Source organism: Gorilla gorilla, chromosome 10 (assembly GCF_029281585.2).
Source record: "Gorilla gorilla gorilla isolate KB3781 chromosome 10, NHGRI_mGorGor1-v2.1_pri, whole genome shotgun sequence".
Lineage (NCBI taxonomy): Eukaryota > Metazoa > Chordata > Mammalia > Primates > Hominidae > Gorilla > Gorilla gorilla.
This window is the reverse complement of record NC_073234.2, coordinates 63,455,539-63,468,108: the sequence shown is the minus strand read 5'-3', so window position 1 is coordinate 63,468,108 and position 12,570 is coordinate 63,455,539.

Sequence of the window (12,570 nt, the reverse complement as noted above, 5' to 3'; positions counted from 1 at the left end):
GAGCAGTTTTGAACCACTACTTTTGTAGAATCTGCAAAGGGATATTTGGGAGCCCTTTGAGTCTTAGGTTGAAAAAGGAAATATCCTCACATAAAAACAAGCAAGGATCTTTCTGAAAAACTTCTTCATGATATGTGCATTCATCTCACAGAGTTGAAACTTTCCTTTCATGTAGCATTTTGTAAACACCGTTTTTGTAGAATCTGCAAAGCAATATTTTGGAAAGTTTCAGGCCTATGGTCAAAAAGGAAATGTCTTCACCTAAAAACTCGAAGGATGCTTTTTGAGAAACTGCTTCATCATGTGTGCATTCCTCTCACGGAGTTGAACCTTTCCTTTAATTGAGCAGTTTAGAACCACTGTTTTTCTAGAATCTGCAAATGGATATTTGTGAGCGCTTTGAGGTCTATGGTGAAAAAGGAAATATCCTCACATAAAAAGTAGAAAGGAGCTTTCTTAGAAACTGCTTTGTGATCTGTGCATTCATCTCAGAGTTAAACCATTCTTTTGATAGAGCAGTTTGGAAAAGAGTGTTTGAAGTATCTGCGAGGGGATATTTCAGTTTGCCTTGAGGCCTGTGGGGCAAAAGGAAATATCTTCTGCTACAAACTGGACAGAAGCTTTCTGAGAAATGGCTGTGCAATATGTGCATTCACCTCACAGATTTAAACGTTTCTTTTCATTGAGCAGTTCAGAAACTCTCTTCTTCTGGAAACTGCAGAGGGATATTTGGAAGTGCATTGAGGCTTACGTTGAAAAAGGAAATATCTTCTGATGCATACTGGAAAGAGAGTTTCTGAGAAACTGCTTTGGGATGTATGCATTCATCTCACAGAGTTGTACTATTTTTTTTATTGAGCAGTTTGGAGCCACTGTTTTCCTTTTTTTTTTTTTTTTTTTTTTGCTTTGCCCTGATTATATTTATTATTATTATTATTATTATTATTATTATTATTATTATTATACTTTAAATTTTAGGGTACATGTGCACAATGTACAGGTTAGTTACATATGTATACACGTGCCATGCTGGTGCATTGCACCCACTAACTCATCCTCTAGTATTAGGTATATCTCCCAATGCTATCCCTCCCCCCTCCCCCTAACCCACAACAGTCCCCAGAATGTGATGTTCCCTTTCTTCTGTCCATGTGTTCTCATTGTTCAATTCCCACCTATGAGTGAGAATATGCGGTGTTTGGTTTTTTGTTCTTGCGATAGTTTACTGAAAATGATGATTTCCAATTTCATCCATGTCCCTACAAAGGACATGAACTCACCATTTTTTATGGCTGCATAGTATTCCATGGTGTATATGTGCCACATTTTCTTAATCCAGTCTATCATTGTTGGACATTTGGATTGGTTCCAAGTCTTTGCTATTCTGAATAATGCCACAATAAACATACGTGTGCATGTGTCTTTATAGCAGCATGATTTATAGTCTTTTGGGTATATACCCAGTAATGGGATGGCTGGGTCAAATGGTATTTCTAGTTCTAGATCCCTGAGGAATCCCCACACTGACTTCCACAATGGTTGAACTAGTTTACAGTCCCACCAACAGTGTAAAAGTGTTCCTATTTCTCCACATCCTCTCCAGCACCTGTTGTTTCCTGACATTTTAGTGATTACCATTCTAACTGGTGTGAGATGGTATCTCATTGTGGTTTTGATTTGCATTTCTCTGATGGCCAGTGATGATGAGCATTTTTTCATGTGTTTTTTGGCTGCATAAATGTCTTATTTTGAGAAGTGTCTGTTCATGTCTTTTGCCCACTTTTTGATGGGGTTGTTTGTTTTTTTCTTGTAAATTTGTTTGAGTTCATTGTAGATTCTGGATATTAGCCCTTTGACAGATGAGTAGGTTGTGAAAATTTTCTCCCATTTTGTAGGTTGCCTGTTCACTCTGATGGTAGTTTCTGTTGCTGTGCAGAAGCTCTTTAGTTTAATTAGATCCATTTGTCAATTTTGTCTTTTGTTGCCATTGCTTTTGGTGTTTTAGACAAGAAGTCCTTGTCCATGTCTATGTCCTGAATGGTAATGCCTAGGTTTTCTTCTAGGGTTTTTATGGTTTTAGGTTGAAGGTTTAAGTCTTTAATCCATCTTGAATTGATTTTTGTATAAGGTGTAAGGAAGGGATCCAGTTTCAGCTTTCTACATATGGCTAGCCAGTTTTCCCAGCATCATTTATTAAATAGGGAATTCTTTCTCCATTGCTTGTTTTTCTCAAGTTTGTCAAAGATCAGAGAGTTGTAGATATTTGGTGTTATTTCTGAGGGTTCTTCTCTGTTCCATTGGTCTATATCTCTGTTTTGGTACCAGTACCATGCTGTTTTGGTTACTGTAGCCTTGTAGTGTAGTTGGAAGTCAGGTAGTGTGATGCCTCCAGCTTTGTTCTTTTGGCTTAGGATTGACTTGGTGATGCATGCTCTATCATGCTGAATGGGCAAAAACTGGAAGCATTCCCTTTGAAAACTGGCACAAGACAGGGATGCCCTCTCTCACCACTCCTTTTCAACATAGTTTTGGAAGTTCTGGCCAGGGCAATTAGACAGGAGAAGGAAATAAAGTTTATTCATTTAGGAAAAGAGGAAGTCAAATTGTTCCTGTTTGTAGACGACATGATTGTATATCTAGAAAACCCCATTGTCTCAGCCCAAAATCTCCTTAAGCTGATAAGCAACTTCAGCAAATTCTCAGGATACAAAATCAATGTACAAAAATCATAAGCATTCTTATACACCAACAACAGAGAAACAGAGAGCCAAATCGTGACTGAACTCCCATTCACAATTGCTTCAAAGAGAATAAAATACTTAGGAATCCAACTTACAAGGGATGTGAAGGACCTCTTCAAGGAGAACTAGAAACCACTGCTCAAGGAAATAAAAGAGGATACAAACAAATGGAAAAACATTCCATGCTCATGGGTAGGAAGAATCAGTATCATGAAAATGGCCATACTGCCCAAGGTAACTTACAGATTCAATGTCATCCCCATGAAGCTACCAGTGACTTTCTTCACAGAATTGGAAAAAACTACTTTAAAGTTCATATGGAGCCACTGTTTTTCTAGAATCTGCAAAGGGATATTTGGGAGTGCTTTGAGTCCAGTGGTGAAAAAGGAAATGTCTTCCAATACAAACTAGAAAGGGAGTTTCTGAGAAACTGATTTGTGATGTGTGCATTCATCTCACAGAGTTGAACCATTCTTTTGATGGAGCAGTTTGGAAACACAGTGTTTGTAGAATCTGTGAAAGGATATTTGGATTTGCATGTAGGCCAGTGGTGAAAAAGGAAATATCTTCCAATACAAACTAGACAGAAGCTTTCTGAGAGAATGCTTTGTAATGTGTGCATTCATCCTACAGGTTAAACGTTTCTTTTCATTGACCAGTTTGGAATCTCTGTTCTTCTAGAATCTGCAAAGGGATATTTGGGAGCACATTGAGGTCTATGGTGAGAAAGGAAATATCTTCTGATACAAACAAGAAAGAGAGATTCTGAGAAACTGCTTTGAGATGTGTGCATTCATCTCACATAGTTGAACCACACTTTTGATGGAGCAGTTTGGAGCCACTCTTTTTGTAGAATCTGAAAATGGATATTTGGGAGCCCTTTGAGTCTTATGGTGAAAAGGAAATATCCTTACATAAAAACTAGAAAGGAGATCTCTGATAAACTGCTTTGTGATATTTGCATTTATCTCACAGAGTTGAAACCTTCTTTTGATGGAGCATTTTGGAAACACCATTTTTGTAGAATCTGCAAAGGGATATTTTGGAGAACTTTCATGCCTATAGTGATAAAGGAAATATCTTCACCTAAAAACTCGAAGGAAGCTTTCTGAGAAACTGCTTTGTGGTATGGGCATTCCTCTCACAGTGTTGAACCATTCTTTTGATTGAGTAGTTTGGATCCACTGTTTTTCTAGAATCTGCCAAGGGATATGTATGAGTGCTTTGAGGTCTGCAGTAAAAAAGTCCATATCCTCATATAAAAACTAGAAAGGAGTTTTCTTAGAAACAGCTTTGTGACCTTTGCATTCATCTCGCTGAGTTAAACCATTCTTTTGTTTGAATAGTTTGGAAACACAGTGTTTGAAGAATCTGCTAAGGGATATTTGGATTCGCCTTGAGGCCCATGGAGAAAAAGGAAATATCTTCTGATACAAACTAGACAGAAGCTTTCTGAGAGACTGTTTTGAGATGAGTACATTCACCTCACAGAGTTTAACATTTCTTTTCACTTGAGCAGTTTGGAAACTCTGTTCTTCTAGAATCTGCAAAGGGATATTTGGGAGCATGTTGAGGCCTACGGTGAAAAAGGGAAATATCCTCTGATACAAACTAGAAACAGAGTTTCTGAGAAACTGCTTTGTGACGTGTGCATTCACCTCACAGGGTTGAAACATTTCTTTATTGAGCAGTTTGGAAATAAGAGTGTTTGTGGAATCTCTCAAGAGATATTCGGATTTGCATGGAGGCCAGTAGTGTAAAAGGAATTATCTTCCAATAAAAACTAGACAGAAGCTTTCTGAGAGAATGCTTTGTGATGTGTGCATTCATCTCACAGAGTTGAACCATTCTTTTGATGGAGTCGTTTGGAACCACTGTTTTTGTACAATCTGCAAAGGGATATTTGGGAGCAGTTTGAGTCTTTTGGTGAAAAATAAAATATCTCCACATAAAAACTAGAAAGGACATTTATGAGAAACTGCTTTGTGATATGTACATTCATCTCACAGAGTTAAAAGTTTCTTTTAATGGGGCATTTTGGAAACACTGTTTTAGTAGAATCTGCAAAGGGATATTTTGGAGCCCTTTCCTGGCTATGGTGAAAAAGGAAATATCGTCACCTAAAAACTCGAAGGAAGCTTTCTGAGAAACTGCTTTGTGACGTGTGCATTCCCCTCACACAGTCAAACCATTCTTTTGATTGAGCAGTTTGGAACCACTGTTTTTCTAGAGTATGCAAAGGGATATTTGTGAGTGCTTTGAAATCTATGGTGAAAACACAAATATCTTGTGATACAAACTAGAAAGAGAGTTTCTGAGAAACTGCTCTCTGATGTGTACATTCATCTCACAGAGTTGGACCGTTTTTTTGATTGAACAGTTTGAAACCACTGTTTTTCGAGAATCTGCAAAGGGATACTTGTGAGAACTTTGAGGTCCATGGTGAAAAAGGAAATATCCTCACATAAAAACTAGAAAGTTGCTTTCTTAGAAACTGCTTTGGATCTGTGTGTTCATCTCACAGAGTTAAACAATTCTTTTGATTGAACATTTTGGAAAACACAATGTTTGAAGAATCTGTGAAGGGATATTTGGATTTGCCCTGTGGCCTATGGGCAAAAAGGAAGTATCTTGTGATACAAACTAGACAGAAGCTTTCTGAGAGACTACTTTGTGATGTGTGCATTCATCTCACAGAGTTAAACGTCTCTTTCATTGAGCAGTTTGGAAACTCTTTTCTTCTAGAATCTGCAAAGGGGTATTTGGGAGTGCATTGAGGCCTCTGGTGAAAAAGGAAATATCTTCTGATACAAACTAGAAAGAGAGTTTGTGAGAAACTGCTATGAGATGTGTGCATTCATCTCTCAGTGTTGAACCATTCTTTTGATTGAGCAGTTTGGAAACACAGTATTTGTAGAATCTGCAAAGGGATATTTGGATTCACATGGATGCCTGTCATGAAAAAGAAATATTTTCCTATACAAACTAGACAGAAGCTTTCTGAGAGACTGCTTTGAGATGTGGGCATTCATCTCACAGAGTTGAATCATTCTTTTGATGGAGCAGTTTGGAACCACTATTTTTGTGGAGTCTACAAAGTGATATTTGGGAACCCTTTGAGACGTATGGTGAAAAAGAATATATCCTCACAAAAAAACTAGAAAGAAACTTTCTGAGAAACTGCTTTGTGATGTGTGCATTCCTCTCACTAATTTGAACCATTCTTTTGATTGAGCAGTTTGGAACCACTGTTTTTCTACCTTCTGCAAAGGGATATTTGTGAGCGATTTGAGGCCTATGGTGAAAAAGTAATTATCTTCTGATATAAACTGGAAAGGAGCTTTCTTAGAAACAGTTATATGATCTGTGCATTCATCTCACAGAGTTAAACCATTCTTTTCATTGAACTGTTTGGAAACAGAGCGTTTGAAGAATCTGTGAAGGGATATTTGGATTCGCTTTGAAGCCTGTGCTGATAAAGGAAATATCTTCTGATAGAAACTGGACAGAAGCTCTCTGAGAGACTGCTCTGTGATATATGCATTCATGTCACAGAGTTAAACGTTTTTTTTTCATTGAGCAGTTTGGAAACTCTCATCTCATAGAATCTGCAATGGGATATTTGGGAGCGCATTGAGGCCTATGGTGAAAATGGAAATATCTCCCAATACAAACTAGAAAGAGAGTTTCTGAGAAACGGTTTTGTGATGTGTGCATATATCTCTCAGAGTTGAACCATCCTTTTGATTGAGGAGTTTGGAAACACAGTGTTTGTACAATCTGTGAAGGGATATATGGATTCTCATGGAGGCCTCTGGTGAAAAAGGAAATACCTTCTGACACAAACTAGACAAATACTTTCTGAGAAAATGCTTTGTAATGTGTGCATTCCTCCCACAGAGTTAAACTTTTTTTTACATTGAGCAGTATGGAAACTCTGTTCTTCTAGAATCTGCAAAGGGATATTTGGGAGCACATTGAGGCCTATGGTGAAAAAGCAAATATCTTCCAATACCAACTAGAAAGAGAGTTTCTTAGAAACTGCTTTGTAATGTGTGCATTCATCTCACAGAGTTGAACCATTCTTTTGATTGAGCAGTTTGGAAACACAGTGTTTGTAGGATCTGCAAAGGAATATTTGGGAGCCCTTTGAGTCTTTTGGTGAAAAAGAAAATATCCTCACATAAACCTAGAAAGGGGCTTTATGAGAAACTCTTTGTGATCTGTGTATTCATCTCACAGAGTTGAACTATACTTTTGATTGAGCAGTTTGGAAACACATAGTTTGAAAGATCTGTGAAGGGATATTTGGATTCGCCTTGAGGCCTATGTTGACAAAGGAAATATCTTCTGATACAAACCAGACAGAAACTTTCTGAGAGACTGCCCTGTGATGTCTGCATTCATCTCAGAGTTGAACCATTCTTTTGATTAAGCAGTTTGGAAACACAGTTATTTGGAATCCCTGAAGGAAAATTTTGATTTGCATGGAGGCCTGTGGTGAAAAAGGAAATATCTTCTGATACAAACTAGACAGAAGCTTTCTGAGAGACTGCTCTGTGATGTGTGTATTCATCTCACTGAGTTGAACCATTCTTTTGATGGAGCAGTTTGGAACCACTGTTTTTCTTGAATATTCAAAGGGATATTTGGGAGCCCTTTGAGTCTTACGGTGAAAAAGGAAATATCCTCACATAAAAAGAAGAAAGGAGCTTTCTGAGAAAGTGTTTTGTGGTATATGCATTCATCTCACAGAGTTAAAACTTTGTTTTGATGGAGCATTTTGGAAGCACCATTTTTGTAGAATCTGCAAAGGGATATTTCAGAGCAATTTCAGGCCTATGGTGAAAACAGAAATATCTTCACCTAAAAACTTGAAGGAATCCTTCTGAGAAACAGCTTTGTGATGTGTGTATTCCTCTCACAGAGTTTAAACATTCTTTTGATAGAGCTGTTTGGAACCAGTGTTTTTCTGGTGTCTGCAAAGGGATATTTGTGAGTGCTTTGAGGTCTATGGTGAGAAAGGAAATATCCTCACATAAAAACTAGAAAGGACCTTTCTTAGAAACCGCTTTGTGATTTGTGCATTCATCTCACAGAGTTAAACCATTCTTTTGATTGAGCAGTTTGGAAACAGTGTTTGAAGAATCTGCGAAGGAATATTTGGATTTGCTTTGAGGCCTATGAGGAAAAAGGAAATAACTTCTGATACAAACTAGACAGAAACTTTCTGAGAGACTGCTTTGCAGTGTAAGCATTCATCTCACAGTGTTAAACATTTCTTTTCATTAGCAGTTTGGAAACTCTGTTCTTCAAGAATCTGCAAAGGGATATTTTGGAGTGCATTAAGGCATATGGTGAAAAAGGAAATATCTTCTGATACAAACTAGAAAAAGAATTTCTGAGAAACTGCTTTGTAATGTGTGCATTCATGTCACAGAGTTGAACAATTCTTTTGATTGAGCAGTTTGGAAACACAGTGTTTGCAGAATCTGTGAAGGGATATTTGGATCCACATGGATGCCTGTGATGAAAAAGGAAATATCTTCTGATACAAACTAGACAGAAGCTTTCTGAGAAAATGTTTTGTAATGTGTGCATTAATCCCACAGAGTTAAAGTTTTCTTTTCATTGAGCAGTTTGGAAACTCTGTTCTTCTAGAATCTGTAAAGGAATATTTGGGAGCACATTTAGGCCTATGGTGAAAAAGGAAATATCTACCAATACCAACTAAAAAGAGAGTTTCTGAGAAACTGCTTTGTGATGTGTACATTCATCCCACAGAGCTTAACCATAATTTTGATTGAGCAGTTTGGAAACACAGTGTTTGTAGAATCTGCGAAGGGATATTTGAATTCACATGGAGGCCTGTGGTGGAAAAGGAAATATCTCCCAAAAGAAACTACACAGAAACTTTCTGAGAGAGTGCTTTCTGATGTGTGCATTCATCCCACAGATCTGAAAAATTCTTTTGATGGAGCAATTTGGGACCGCTGTTTTTGTAGAGTTGACAAAGGGGTATTTGGGAGACCTTTGAGTCTTATGGTGAAAAAGGAAATATCCTCACATAAAAACTAGAAAGGAGCTTTTGGAGAAACTGCTTTGTGGTATGTGCATTCAACTCACAGTCTTAAAACTTCCTTTTGATGGGGTATTTTGGAAACACTGTTTTTGTAGAATATTCAAAGTCATATTTCACACCTATGGTGAAAAAGGAAATATGTTCAGATACAAATTAGACAGAAGCTTTCTGAGAGACTGCTTTGTGATGTGTGCATTAATCTCACAGAGTTGAACCTTTCCTTTGATGAAGCAGTTTGGAAACACCATTTTTGTAGAATCTGCAAAGGGATATTTCTGAGCACTTTCAGGCCTATGCTGAAAACGGATATATCTTCAACTAAAAACTCAAAGGAAGTTTTCTGAGAAACTGCTTTTTGATGTGTGCATTCCCCTCACAGGGTTGAACCATTCTTTTGATTGAGCAGTTTGGAACCACTGTTTTTCTAGAAGCTGCAAAGTGATATTTGTGAGTACTTTGAGGTCTATGGTGAAAAAGGAAATATCGTCACATAAAAACTAGAAAGGAGCTTTCTTAGAACTGCTTTGTCATCTGTGCATTCATCTCACAGAGTTAAACCATTCTTTTGATTGAGCAGCTTTGAAACACAGTGTTTGAAGATCTGTGAAGGGATATTTGGATTCACCTTGAGTCCTATGGTGGCAAAGGACATATCTTCTGATACAAACTAGACAGAAACTTTCTGAGAGACTCCTCTGCAATGTGTGAATTTATCTCACAGAGTTAAAAGTTTCACTGAATTGAGCAGTTTTGAAACTGTTCTTCTCGAATCTGCAAAGGGATATTTGGGAGTACATTGTGGCCTATGGTGAAAAAGGAAATATCTTCTGATACAAATTAGAAAGAGAGTTTCTGAGAAACTGCTTTGTGATGTGTGCATTTATCTCACACAGTCGAATTACTCTTTTGATTGAGCAGTTTGGAAACACAGTGTTTGTAGGATCTTCGAAGGGATAATTGCATTCCCTTGGAGGCCTGTGGGGGAAAAGGAAATATCTTCCTATACAAACTAGACAGAAGCTTTCTGAGAGAATGCCTTGTGAAGTGTGCATTCATCTCACAGAGTTGAACCATAGCTTTAATGGAGCAGTTTGTTACCACTGTGTTTGAAGAATCTGCAAAGGGATATTTGGGAGACTTTTGAGTCTTATGGTGAAAAAGGAAATATCCTCACATTAAAACTAGAAAGGAGCTTTTGGAGAAACTGCTTTGTGATGTGTGCATTCATCTCCCAGATGTAAAACTTTCTTTTGATTGAGCAGTTTGGAAACACGGTGTTTGAGGAATCTGTGAAGGGATATTTCATAGTGCTTGCAGGCCTACTGTGAAAAAGGAAATATGTTCACCTAAAAACTCGAAGGAAGCTTTCAGACAAGCTGCTTTGTGATGTATGCATTCCTCTCACAGACTTAAAAAATTCTTTTGATTGAGCAGTTTAGAACCACTGTTTTTCTAGAATCTGCAAAGGGATATTTGTGAGTGCTTTTAGGTCAATGGTGAAAAAGGAAATATCCTCAGATAAAAAGTAGAAAGGAGCTTTCTTAAAAACTTCTTTGTCATCTGTGCATTCATCTCACTGAGTTAAAGCATTCTTTTGATTGAGCAATTTGGAAAGACAGTGTTTGAAGAATCTGTGAAGGGATATTTGGATTCTCATGGAGGCACGTGTGGAAAAAGAAAAAATCTTCAGATACAAACTAGACAGAAGTTTTCTGAGAGAAGGCTTTGTCATGTGTGCATTCATCCCACAGAGGTAAACGTTTCTTTTCATTGAGCAGTTTGGAAACTCTGTTCTTCTAGAATCTGTGAAGGGATATTTGGGAGCACATTGAGGTCTATGGTGAAAAGAGAAATATCTTCCAATACAAACTAGAAAGAGTTTCTGAGAAACTGCTTTGTGATATGTTCATTCATCTCAAGGAGTTGAACCATTCTTTTGACTGAGCAGTTTGGAAACATTGTATTTGTAGAATCTGTGAAGGGATATTTGAATTGGCATGGAGACCTGCAGTGAAAAAGGAAATATCTTCTGATACAAAGTAGACAGAAGCTTTCTGAGAGACTGCTTTGTGATGTGTGCATTAAACTCACAGAGTTGAACCATTCTTTTGATGGAGCAGTTTGGAGCCACTGCTTTTGTAGAATCTGCAAAGGGATATTTGAAGCTCTTTGAGTCTTATGGTGAAAAAGGAAATATCCTCACATAAAAACTAGAAAGGAGCTTTTTGAGAAACTGCTTTGTGATATGTGCATTCATCTCTCAGAGTTAAAACTGTCTTTCAATGGAACATTTTGGAAACACCGTTTTTGTAGAATCTGCAATGAGATATTTCAGAACACTTTCAGGCCTATGGTGAAAAAGGAAATATCTTCACCTAAAAACTTGAAGGAAGCTTTCTGAGAAATTCCTTTGTGATGTGTGCATTCCTCTCACAGAGTTGAACCTTTCTTTTGATTGAGCAGTTTTTAACTACTGTTTTTATAGAATCTGAAAAGGGATATTTTTGAGTGCTTTGAGGTCTATGGTGAAAAAGGAAATATCCTCACATAAAAACTAGAAAGGACCTTTCTTAGAAACTGCATTGTGATCTATGGGTTCATCTCACACAGTTAAACAATTATTTGATTTTGCAGTTTGGAAACACAGTGTTTGAAGAATCTGTGAAGGGATATTGGATTTACCTTGAGGCCTATGGGGAAAAATGAAATATCTTCTGATACAAACTACAAAGAGAGTTTCTGAAAAACTACATTGTGATGTGTGCTTTCATCTCACAGAGTTGAACCATTCTTTTGATTGAGCAGTTTGGAAGCACAGTGTTTGTAGAATCTGTGAAGAGATATTAGATTTGCATAGAGGCCTGTGGTGAAAAGGAAATATCTTCTTATACAAACTAAGCAGAAGCTTTCTGAGAGAGTGCTTTGGGATGTGTGCATTCATCTCACAGATTTGTATGATCCTTTCCATGGAGCAGTTTTGAATCACATATTTTGTAGAATCTGCAATGGAATATTTGGGAGCCCTTTGAGTCTTATGGTGAAAAAGGAAATATCCTCACATAAAAACTAGAAAGGAGCTTTGTAATATGTGCATTCATCTCACAGAGTTAAAACTTGATTTTGAGGGTGCATTTTAGAAACATTGTTTTTGGTGAATCTGCAAAGGGATATTTTGTAGCACTTTCAGACCTACAGTGAAAAAGGAAATACCTTCACCTAAAAACTCGAAGGAAGTTTTCTGAGAAATTGCTTTGTGATGAGTGCATTCCTCTCACAGAGTTGGACCATTCTTTTGTTTGGGCGGTTTGGAACCACCGTTTTTCTAGAATCTGCAAAGGGAAATTTGTGAGCGCTTTGAGGTCTATGATGAAAAAGGAAATATCCTCACATAAAAACTAGAACGCAGCTTTCTTAGCAACAGCTTTGAGATCTGTGTGTTCATCTCAAAGAGTTAAACCATTATTTGAATGAGCAGTTTGGAAACACAGTGTTTGAAGAATCTGCAAAGGGATATTTTGATTCGCCATTAGGCCTATTGTGACAATGGAAATATCTTCTGATACTAACTAGACAGAAGCTTTCTGAGAGACTGCTTTGTGATGTATGCATTTACCTCACAGAGATAAACATTTCTTTTCATTGAGCAGTTTGGAAACTCTTTTCTTCTAGAATCTGCAAAGGGATATTTGGGAGCACATTGAGGCCTATGGTGAAAAAGGAAATATCTTCCGATACAAACTATAAAGA